General features: G+C 38.1%; 1 protein-coding gene across 6 annotated transcripts in view; it reads right to left on the minus strand.

Annotated features, from left to right (window-relative positions):
• The window catches only part of TET1 (tet methylcytosine dioxygenase 1), a 137,529-nt gene that overhangs the window by 25,180 nt on the left and 99,733 nt on the right, over positions 1-12,616 (minus strand). The gene's annotated exons all lie outside the window — the stretch shown is intronic.

Consider the following 12,616-nt stretch of genomic DNA (forward strand, 5'->3'; position numbering starts at 1 on the left):
TTACTATTTCTTAAAGGGTTGAAGCCTATAGGACCTTCAGGTGTTAGACTAGCTGCCCCCATACAACTCATCGCAGGGTATCCAAGGTTACTTGACTAACAAACAACAGGCAAAAATCTGTGGAAACAGTCTGTGTTTTATCTCACTGTTGATACAGTATTGCAAAACAGACAACAGAGGATCCCATGGAAAAGAGCCTAATTAACTCATCTGCTCTTCCATAATTGCCGCAACAGGACAAATCTAGCTAGATAGAAATAACCTAGTACTCCCAGCATTAAAAATAAACTCTGAGCACTGTGTTTAGCATCTGAGGAAAGTTATTGATGTTTTCCTTGGGCACATGGTTTTGCCATATAGAATAACTAATACATAAAGCAATACTCCTGCAATTCCTGTGATTTTTTCCATGCTACCACAGGGATTTATCATACCTATCTTATCATAAGATTAAGGTGGTCTACCTGACATGGAGAATGCAAATTATAACAATTCATTTTGAATATTTATCCTTTTATCTTACACTGCATCATAACCATGACTTGCTAAAAAAGGATTCCTAAGTATTTAAAATACTGCCCAGTGGTCCTAGTGTTTATCCTAGTGTTTATTTTTTTAATTACATTAAAATATTGACATCATGTAAAACCATCCAACTATGTTTAAAAGTCCCTCCATATATCACAAATTTACAGTGAGACTGATCACATTAATCAGTACATAATCAGTAAATGATGAAACTGCCCACCCCTGTGACGAGAATGGAGCACCCAATAGCATAATTAATATTCCATTTTTGTTGCTATAATATTACAAAAACTTGAGATGAAACTTCTTAAGATGTTAGTTACCCAATATCACTTTCTTCTGTCACTCCAGATGGTTAACAATCATTGCTACCAAGGCATCCCTTGAGTAGAGTTGGCTTTAGGACCTTCCCCCTAAACACAATTACGTATATTAAAATTTTTTTCTATATTTATATGTCCTTTAACAGCCAAATAAGAATACATTTGCTTTCAAATAAGCTCAAACGCAAAATGATATATTGTATCAAACAAAATTACACCAGATAAATCTTCATGTTGTCAAACCAACAAAGTTATAGTGATCCAGTCTTTGTGTGGGAAATGCTAAAATGCTATGTATTCATTGTATTTGTGCCTTTGCCAGATCTTCCATATTTCCTTCAGTGAATAAAGGAAAATTAAACATAATGAGTCTTTAAATTCAGATATAGGTTTAATAAGCTGCTTAAGTATTGCTATGGTATGGGTATTTATGTCCACCCCCGATTCATAAAATAAATCCCAAATCCCAACAATGGTATTAATAGGTGGGGCCTTGGGGAGGTGATTAGGTCACGAGGGGGAAGCTCTCATGAGTGGGATTAGTGTTCTTATAAAAGAGACCCCACAGAGCTATGCAGCCCCTTTTACCACGTGAAGACACAAAGAGAGGAGGGACCACCAATCATGCTGGCACCCTGATCTTCAAGTTCCAAACCCCAGAACTGTGAGATATAAATTTCTGTTGTTTATAAGCCACCCAGTCTGATATTTTCTCATAGCAGTCTAAAAGGAGTAAGACAAGTATTAAACCTGTATAAGACCTTTGAAAACTATAAAAATATTATTGAAAGAAATTAAAGAAGACCTAAATAAATGAAGAGAGATACCATTTTCATGAAAGAGTAATTATTATAATGACATCAATTTCCCCGGAATTGGTTCCTAGATTTGATACAATTCCAATCAAAACCCTTCCAGAGGGACTTCCCTGGTGGCGCAGTGGTTAAGAAACCACCTGCCAATGCAGGGGATACGGCATCGATCCCTGGTCCGGGAAGATCCCACATGCCACAGAGCAACTAAGCCCGTGTGCCACAGCTACTGAGCCCACGCGTCTAGAGCCTGTGCTCCGCAACAGGAGAAGCCACCGCAATGAGACGCCTGGGCACCATATCAAAGAGTAGCCCCCGCTCACCGCAACTAGAGAAAGCCCACGCAGCAACGAAGACCCAACACAGCCAAAAATAAATAAATAAATAAATTCATGTATGTGTATGTATGTGTATATATATATATACATACATATATATATATATATATATATATATATATATATATGTATATATATATAACCCTACCAGAATTAGTTTTGTTTGGGGGTGGAATTGACAAACTTGTTGCAAAGTTTATATGGAAATGCAAAGGACCAAGAAGTGACAAGGAACAAAGAGAAAGTGATTTACCAGGTATCAAGATCTACTGTAAAGTTATAGTAATTAAGATACTCTAGTATCAGTGCAATGACAGATAAGGAGATCAATGGAACAAAACAGAGTGCAGGAGATCCATATAAATATGGTCACCTGACGTATAACGAAGTTGACACTGCAGTGAAATGCAAAAAAGCAGTCTTTCAATAAATGGTACTGGATAGACATCCGTATGGGAAAAAGAAAAGAATCTTGATGCCTACTTCACACGAGTGACAAGTTATGTTGTAGATCTAACTATGAAAGATAATCATTAAGTTTTTAGAAGAAAACACCTTCAAGACCTGGAATAGGTATAATATTTTAAAATAGATTACCAAATTTAATAATCCTAAAGGAAAAAGTTAAGAAATGGGAATATATTAAAATTAAGAACTTCTGTTTATCAAAAGCATTAACTAACAAAAGATTAAGTATAAAGGCAATCAATACAGTGGGAGACATAGCTGCAATATATATAATCGACAAATTATTCTTACCCAAAATATATAAAGAACTTCCTCAAATGAGTAATAAAAGCAAAGTAGAAAACTGGCTGAAAAAATTAAATAAGCTCAACACAAGACAATATCCAAACAGATGTTCAGCATATGAAAATATGCTCAACATTATTAGTCATCTAGCAAAGTAAAAAAACTTAAAAGCACTACATATGTGGGTGGGGTTATAAAATGGTGTAACTGCCATGGAAAACAGTATGAAGTTCCTCAAAAAATTAAAAATAGAACTACCATATGACCAAGCAATCCCACTTCTGAATATATATCCAAAAGAATTGAAAGTAAGGTCTGAAACAAATATTTGCAAACCCATGTTCATTGAATCACACAAAGGAATATTATTCAGACTTAAAAAGTAAGGAAATCCTGTCATGTGGCAAATGGATGAACCTTGAGGACATAATTCAAAGTGAAATAAGCCCGTCATGAAAAGACAAACATTCATGATTTTACTTACAAATCATATTCAAATTCATAGAAACATAAAGTAGAATGGTGTTAGGGGCTAGGGTCATAGAAAAATAGGGAGCTGTTTAAGGAGTATAGGGTTTCAGATTTGCAACATGAAAATGTTCTGGAGATCTGTTTCACAACAATGTGAATATACATAATACTACTGAACTGTACACTTAAAAATGGTTAAGATGGTAAATTTTACATTATGTGTTATTTTACCACACAAAAAAAGAGAGGAAAGTCTTCTTTAAAAAAGCACTACAGGGCTTCCCTGGTGGCACAGTGGTTGAGAATCTGCCTGCCAATGCAGGGGACACGGGTTTGAGCCCTGGTCTGGGAAGATCCCACATGCCGCGGAGCGGCTGGGCCCGTGAGCCACAATTGCTGAGCCTGCGCGTCTGGAGCCTTTGCTCCGCAACAAGAGAGGCCACGATAGTGAGAGGCCCGCGCACCGCGATGAAGAGTGGCCCTCACTTGCCGCAACTAGAGAAAGCCCTCGCACAGAAACGAAGACCCAACACAGCCATAAATAAGTAAATAAATAAATAAATAATTTTTTTAAAAAAAGCACTACAGACCCAGGAGATTGTCTAAAATGAAAAAGATAGGAAATGTCAAGTGTTGATAAGAATGTAGAGCAACTGGAACACTGGTACATTACTCATATGAGAATGTAAAAAAAAGATAACCACTTTGGAAAACTATGTGATAGTATCAACCAAAGCTGCACATATGCATATTCCGCCCCCTCAGCAATTCCACTTCTAGGTATATAACAAACAGAAATGTATCCTTATATTTCCTAAAGATAACACCACTATTGATGACAACCCAAAACTGATAAAAACCCAAATGTTAATCACCAGAAGAATGGCTCAATGAGATGAGAATGATCTACAGTTACAAGCAACATGGCTTAATCTCACAATTATAATGCCGTGAGGAAGACGACAGAAGACATATGCAGAAGAATACATATTACAAGACTGCATTTTCATAAAGTTCAAATCAGGCAAGATTAATCAATAATGTTAGAAGGCAGGAGAGTGGTTACTCTTTAGGGAGTAGCTAGTGACTGGGAGGGGGCAAGAGTACTTCTGAGGGGCAAGTAATATTGACTGCTGGTTACACCAGTGTGTACACTTCAGAAAAATTCTGTGACCTTAGGGATTTCTGAAGTCTTCTGCATGTATATCACACTAAAATTAAAAGTGTACCTTAACCTAAATTTAAAACAAAAAACAGAAACTGCTTAGTCATTTACTGGCTCAGGACATTGTAGCAATTTTATTAACCTTTCTATAGTAGCACAGACCTCAGATCTAATAAATATTACCCACTATTTTGTCTCTTTGCTTTATTACTGCCTACTTGGCTCCTGAGCACAGAACTCAGCTCATGGGAGGCTCTCATCAAACATTTGTTGAACGAATGGTTAAAACCCACAAAAACCCAATGTGGTTGCATTTTATGAAAATTTCAAAAACAAGTGATACTATTAATAAGACGGAAACTCTCATTTCAGAAACAGATTTTAAGTGATACGAATAGTCTAAATTTTAAAACTTTTGGAGATAACCACATTTTTTTGTAACTGGAACAAAGTATTGATTGGCAAGCTATTGAAGCTGGGGCCTCATGACAGACTCACTTTATAAATTTATTTATTTTATTTTATTTTTGGCTGCGTTGGGTCTTCATTGCTGAGCGCTTACTTTCTCTACTTGCGGCGAGTTGGGGCTACTCTTCGTTGCGGTGCGTGGGCTTCTCATTGCAGTGGCTCCTCTTTGTTTTGGAGCACGGGCTCTAGGCACACGGGCTCTGTAGTTGTGGCTCATGGGCTCTAGAGTGCATGAACGGGCTTAGTTGCTCTGCGGCACGTGGGATCTTCCTGGACCAGGGCCCTGCATTGGCAGGCGGATTCTTAACCACTGTGCCACCAGGGAAGCCTGACACTCACTTTAGATGGTAAATGATGCACCCAAACATCTGAGTAATGTAATGATCATGACTACTGTCCTGTCACTTTTTAATATTCTTATATTACATGCTATGCAATTGTTATATCTGTGAAACATCACACATTCTTTTAGGACTTGTGCTAAAATCATAACCCAAATTGAATAATGTTGGAATGAAGAATGTTTTAAATAAATGGCTTTTGTAAATACCATCCACTTGTCTTTTTTTTTTTTTTTAATATGTATTTATTTATTTGGTTGCATCAGGTCTTAGTGGCAGGCAGGCTCCTTAGTTGCGGCCCACCAGCTTCTTAGTTGTGGCAGGTGGGCTCCTTAGTTTCGGCTCGCATGTGGGATCTAGTTCCCGACCAGGGATCAAACCCAGGACCCCAGCATTGGGAGTGCAGAGTCTTAACCACTGCGCCACCAGGAAAGTCCCACCATCCACTTGTCTTTTGATATCACTTTATTGAAACGTAATTTAAATATCACGAAATTCATCCTTTTAAAGTATGCAATTCAATGGTTATTAGTACATTCAGAGTTGGCCAACCATTACCATCAATATATAATTTTAGAACATTTTCATTCTCTGAAAAGAACCCCATTAGCACTCATGCCAAATTTCTCTCTTTTCTTGGCCACCATTACTCTACTTTGTATTTCTGTAAGTTTTGCTTATTTGGGACATTTCATATAAATGGAATCCTCTAACATGTGACCTTTTGTTTCTGGCTTCTTTTACTTAGCATAATGCTCATTCATGTTTATAGTATTTATCAGTACTTCATTCCTTTTTATTGCCAAATAATATTCCATAGCATAGATATTCAACTTTATGTTTATCCATTCATTGGTTGCCATTTGGATTGTTTCAACTTTTGCTATTATGATTGATGCTGCTATCAACATTCATGTAACAAGTTTTTATATAGACACATTTTCATTTCTCTTGGGTATATACCTAGGAGTGGAATTGCCTGGCCATATGGAAGTTTGAGCCTTCCAACTTTGCTCTTCTTTCTCAAGATTGTTCTGGCTACTCTAACATATTTTACTGTTAACTTAAGATAGGACACTCATACATTTAGAGATGATGCTGAGAATGTAAACAGCAGCTGAAATAGAAATGACCAGTGATTGGAGATTGGTATGCTCTGAGAATTTATTCCCATACTTAGTATTTATCCCTGTGACCACTACATTTCAATACTTTGTATCACAGAGAAAACTGAAGTAGGATTTCCACAGAAAAAGCCATTCTCATTAATTAATGTATTAAATACAACTTTTCTGATTAAAATTTGTATTTAAAATCCATTGTATTGTTATCATTATTTCTCTCCTGAGTTTAAATCCTGCATTTTCTATTTTCTCTAAATTATCATCAAAATTATTTGAGCAAAAGAGTTCTGGGTAGCTATTAAAGCTGTGTCTAATCAAATCCTCCTATAATTTCTAGAGAAATTAACATCAAAAGCAACTATCAAGGAAAAAATACTGGTGCAAACTAATTTGGAGAAGGAAATGAAGACCGTATGCTCTCAATTTTGAAAAGTAGCTGATAATGAACAGTAAGTTTCTAAAGAGCCTAATCAAACTTATAAGCTTTTGCACAGCAAAGGAAACCATAAATAAGATGAAAAGACAATATACGGAATGGAAGGTATTTGCAAACGATGTGACCGACAAGGGATTAATCTCCAAAATGTACAAACAGCTCAATAACAACAACAAAAAAACCCAAACACGCCAATCACAAAATGGGCAGAAGAGCTAAAGACATTTCTCCAAAATAGAACACAGATGGCCAACAGGCACATGAAAAGATGCTCAACCTTGCAAATTATTAAAGAAACGCAAATCAAGACTACAATGAGGTACCACTTCACACCAGTCAGAATGGCCATCATTAAAAAGTCTACAAATAATAAATGATGGAGACGGTGTAGAAAAAAGGAACCCTCCTACACTGTAACAATATTTTTATATTCTTAGGGCATAGAAAGAAGGGTCTCAAAGACCAAGAGCAGTTTCCACTATAGCAGGCAAACTCAGCTTCTAGCCATAGTATATTTATATAGGTAACAGAAAAAGTAAAGTAGCTTTTTAATTCCCCTGCCTCCAAAATCCAGAGAACATTAGATATATAATTCTTGCTTTGTACAAAACAAAAAAATATTCATAATGTCAATTAATGGTACATTGACATTTAATTACCTTCCACTGTAGTCACTAATTTCCCTTACTGGTATATAGACTTTGTAATTGTTATTTTGGAAACACAGCATTTTGTTTGTTGGATCAGAATTACTACTACATTTGCTGGTACCTGCAGATATTTGAACATACAAAGGCTAATCAAACTATTACTTCTGAAAACTAGGATTAAAGGTGAGAATTTAGATCAAATAGACAATGTGATAAAAAAAATTAAAAGAAACAAGTGGTATTATAATTGGAAGACAATTTTTTTTTACAGAAAATTCTTTCTAGAAAATTCAAGAGAATCAAAGAAAACTCTACTGGATTTTTAAAGAGAGTAAAACAGGTGGCTCCTTATAACTGTTGAGGACTCAACAACTTTAATATATACCAGCAATAACCAAATAGAAGTCTGGTTTACAGCTCAAATTAAGCATAGCTGTAAGGATTATCTTAAGGGAAATGCATGTAAATAAATCTTAATTAAGCTGTTCCTAGCTGGAAGGTTAGACATTAAAAGATTTTAATTCTAGCCACTATCTACTCCCCATTCTAAGATATATTTAGCTTGTTTCTGAAATTCATATGAAAGATTAAATGAACATTAAGTCATGAAAAAGATTTTTTAAACAACTGAGAGGGAAATGTCCTTCTAAATTTAAAACTTTTCTACAAAACTATAGCAAAAAATGCAGTACCAGCCCAGCAATGGTCTAACCTAATGGGCCAATGAACAATGTCAACAAAAATGGACACACACATGGAACTTCCCTGGTGGTGCGGTGGTTAAGACTCCGAGCTCCCAATGCAGGGGACCGGGGTTCGATCCCTAGTCAGGGAACTAGATTCCACATGCATGCTGCACTAAGGAGCCCGCCTGCCACAACTAAGACTGGGTGCAAGCAGATAAATAAATAAATATTTAAGGGGGAAAAAAAAGGACACGTGGAAAATGAAGGGGAATTTTTTTTTTTTTTTTGGCTGCGTTGGGTTTTCGTTGCTGCTTGTGGGCTTTCTCTAGTTGCAGTGAGCAGGGGCTACTCTGTCGCGGTGTGTGGGCCTCTCGTTGTCGTGGCTTCCTTTGTTGTGGAGCACGGACTCGTGGCGTGTGGGCTCAGTAGTTGCAGTACACAGGCTTAGTTGCTCCATGGCATGTGGGATCTTCCTGGACCAGGGCTCGAACCCATGTCCCCTGCATTGGCAGGCGGATTCTTAACCACTGCGCCACCAGGGAAGTCCCGAGATATTGACTTTTTACTTACTAGGTAAACAATGACAAAATAAATTTCACCAGTAGATTAATTTTTTTATAGTAAAAACGTTTTTAACAACAAGAAAAATATTTATTCTTTACTAAGTTATAAATTAAGAATTTGGGAAGAATCCATCCTTTTTCAGCCTTTTTTTACATTAAGCAATTTCTTTGAAGGCTTTTTTGTAATTTCTAATACTGCATTCAAACAACCCATGAAGAATTGAGCTATATATTCTATTTCAGTATGCAAAGAGAATCAAAAACTCTTGAGTAGCCTGTGCTCGAAAACAATCCTATGTTCATTTAATCAAACTTTCTTCAAATTTAGGAAGTTGTAGAATAAAAAGTTTTTACCAGAAGTTTTACTGACTGTCACTCTTCTGCTTAACGTGCTTCAGCATTTGTCCATAATTTTTAATTGCAATTTTTAACACCCTAGCTCTTAGTTTGGGTATACCCAAAATTGCTAATTATCATCTCAGAGGGTAAAACTAAGATGTGTTTTAAATTTTGAAAATAATAGACTTTTAAAATTTAATTTTAATTTCATATGGAACTTTAATTTTCTGATTGGATACTTCAAATTAACACTGAATTTAATTTTAGTTTAAAATTTAAATTTAATAATTGTATAAACATTACAGAACTATGTTACTTAAAAAAAAGAGCAAATAAAATAATCGTTGTAATACAATCTTAGCTCTAAAGATGCAGCAGTGACTAGGGTCCTACATCAGCTCCAATAAAAATCTGGGCTCCACAGAAGGACTCGGCTAGAATCACAGCTAGGAGCAACGTTTATGTCAAGTGTCGGGTATATTACCAAAGAGAGATCACTTTTGAGCTTATCCATAACCCATGTGAGAGAAAATTAGGGTTAAATTTTCAAAACAAAATGATGGTGGCCACCCCACCCCATAAAACCAAAATCATCCATTTAAATCCGCCTATATATCATAGCTAATGAACTTCAACCTTTGGGGGTGGTGGTGGTGATGATTAGGCACATGTGGGGTGTTCTGGGGTGGTGGTGATATAATTTATTTCTTGATCTGGATGGTTTGACTTTGTAAAACTTCAATGTGCTACACACTTGTGACTTGTGTACTTTCTTTGTGTATATTACAGTTCAATAAAAAGTTTCCTTAAAAAATGAACTCTAGGGCTTCCCTGGTGGCGCAGTGGTTGAGAATCTGCCTGCTAATGCAGGGGACACGGGTTCGAGCCCTGGTCTGGGAAGATCCCACATGCCACGGAGCAGCTGGGCCCGTGAGCCACAATTGCTGAGCCTGCGCGTCTGGAGCCTGTGCCCCGCGACGGGAGGGGCCGCGATAGAGAAAGGCCCGCGCACCGCGATGAAGAGCGGTCCCCGCACCGCGATGAAGAGTGGCCCCCGCTTGCCGCAACTGGAGAAAGCCCTCGCACGAACCGAAGACCCAACACAGCCAAAAATAAATAAATAAATAAATAAATAAATAAGAAAATCCTTAAAAAAAAAAAAAAAAAAAAAAAAAAAAAAAAAATGAACTCTATGGGACTTCCCTGGTGGCGCAGAGGTTAAGAATCTGCCTGCCAATGCAGGGGACACAAGTTCAAGCCCTGATCCAGGAAGATCCCACATGCCGCGGAGCAACTAAGCCCATGCGCCACAACTACTAAGCCTGCGCTCTAGAGCCTGAAAGCCACAACTACTGAAGCCCATGCGCCTAGAGCCTGTGCTCCACAACAAGAGAAGCCACCGCAATGAGAAGCCCACTCACCACAACTAGAGAAAGCCCACATGCAGCCAAAAAAAAAAAAAAGAACTCTATAAGCAAGCAAGCTCACATAAAAATAGTTCTAATGGTACATTAGTGGACAGTAGGATTAAGTGAAGAAAAATGTTTTATAACAAAAGAAAAGCAAGGACAGTGAAAAATGTAAGTCAGTTTAACATCAACTGATAGCATCAACCTCTCAGCTTTTGCCTAATTTTGATCATTGAAGTATAAAATGGCTTTTTCACATTAGCAAGATTTTGCAGACAGCAAACAAGTAGCCCAGGACACCAACTACCCCTTTATTATGTTGACATTGTAATACACAAAGAGGTGCCTGATTTGGGCACAGAAATAAGCAGTACCATGGTATAGGGTGAAGACAACCAAGGCAGATACTAGGCAGAAACTTGGAACAAAGGAATAAAAAAAGGGAAGTCTTTGAAGATTATATAAATGTATAAATCCAGGTTAGATGGTTTTAAAACTTTTAGGTACTTCAGCTTGGTTTACACCTCACCCCAAAAACTCTGGTCACATCACACCTAAATAGGCAATAAAACATTCACTTGTACATACGCATTGCCACACCTGCTCTATTGACTAATAAACAATCTTACATAGGGGAACCCGTGAACTGGGGGCCTGGTGTGAATTACTCAGCACTTGAACCATCTGGGGAAGCTTGCTATTTGAATTCTTCTCCCAACTCCAGTCATCATCTCAAAGGCTCAGTTGGGGCGGGGTGGGGGGGATGGGGGTGGGTAGTATAGGGAGTTAATAGAGCCTACTGTATCCAAGAAATTACATCACCCTTTCCACCAAGATCTACTGAATAACAAGGTAACCACTCCCTGACCAGATCCAAAGTGACGGCAGAGAAGAGTCACAAATGTCTGTCAAAGGCTAACAATTAAGGAGGAGTGTTAATGACCACCTGGCAAAGAAACATTTCCAAGATTAAAAGTGTTAAGAACAAAGGCAAAACATTGTGAAACTGGCTTAGAAAGCTGTGCTACCCAGTTATAATTTGTTGTTAGGCTTTCTGTGTGTGACCTAACCCTAACACCTCCCTTCAAGAAAAGGAGGCAAGGGCAGCATGATAAAAGTAAGATAGAGGGACTTCCCTGGTGGCACAGCGGTTAAGAATCCGCCTGCCAATGCAGGCAACACAGATTCGATCCCTGGTCCAGGAAGTTCCCACATGCCGCGGAGCAACAAAGCCCGTGCGCCACAACTACTGAAGCCTGCGCGCCTAAAGCCCATGCTCCGCAACAAGAGAAGCCACCGCAATAAGAAGCCCACACACCACAACAAAGAGTAACCCCGGGCTTCCTTGGTGGCGCAGTGGTTAAGAATCTGCTTGCCAATGCAGGGGACACGGGTTCGAGCGCTGGTCTGGGAGGATCCCACATGCCACGGAGCAACTAGGCCCGTGAGCCACAACTACTGAGCCTGCGCGTCTGGAGCCTGTGCTCTGCAACGGGAGAGGCCGCGACAGTGAGAGGCCCGCGCACCGCGATGAAGAGTGGCCCCCGCTCGCCGCAACTGGAGAAAGCCCTTGCACGGAAACGAAGACCCAACACAGCCAAAAATAAATAAATAAATTTATAAAAAAAAAAAAGGGTAACCCCCACTCACCGCAACTAGAGAAAAGCCCATGCACAGCAACGAAGACCCAATGCAGCCAAAAATAAATAAATTAATTAATTTTTAAAAAGTAGGATAGAATTCAACCACTATTTCTACACATAAGTCTGCACACACATATGAGAAAATGTACATAAAATCACAAGATGCTTGATTTACGTTAATGTTTAATATCAAATACAGGACAAATGTAAACTATGCAAGATGAAAAATGTAAACTATGCAAGATGAAAAGTAAGTTTGGAGCAATACAATCTACCAGTTGAAGGTTTATTAGATTCCTTAGTTTAAAATGATTGACCTTCATTTCCTCTCTCTCCTTTTTCTTCATTCCTGCATTAAGTATCCATATAAGACGCTTTTTTCTTTTTTAAATGGAGAGCTCAGCTTTTTTTTTTTTTTTTAAATAAATTTATTTATTTTTGGCTGCGTTGTGTCTTCATTGCTGCACGCAGGCTTCTCATTGTGGCTTCTCTTGTTGCGGAGCATGGGCTCTAGGTGCACGGGCTTCAGTAGTTGTGGCACACGGGCTCAGTAGTTGTGGCTCACAA

Source organism: Balaenoptera acutorostrata, chromosome 16, assembly GCF_949987535.1.
Source record: "Balaenoptera acutorostrata chromosome 16, mBalAcu1.1, whole genome shotgun sequence".
NCBI classification, from domain to species: Eukaryota; Metazoa; Chordata; class Mammalia; order Artiodactyla; family Balaenopteridae; genus Balaenoptera; species Balaenoptera acutorostrata.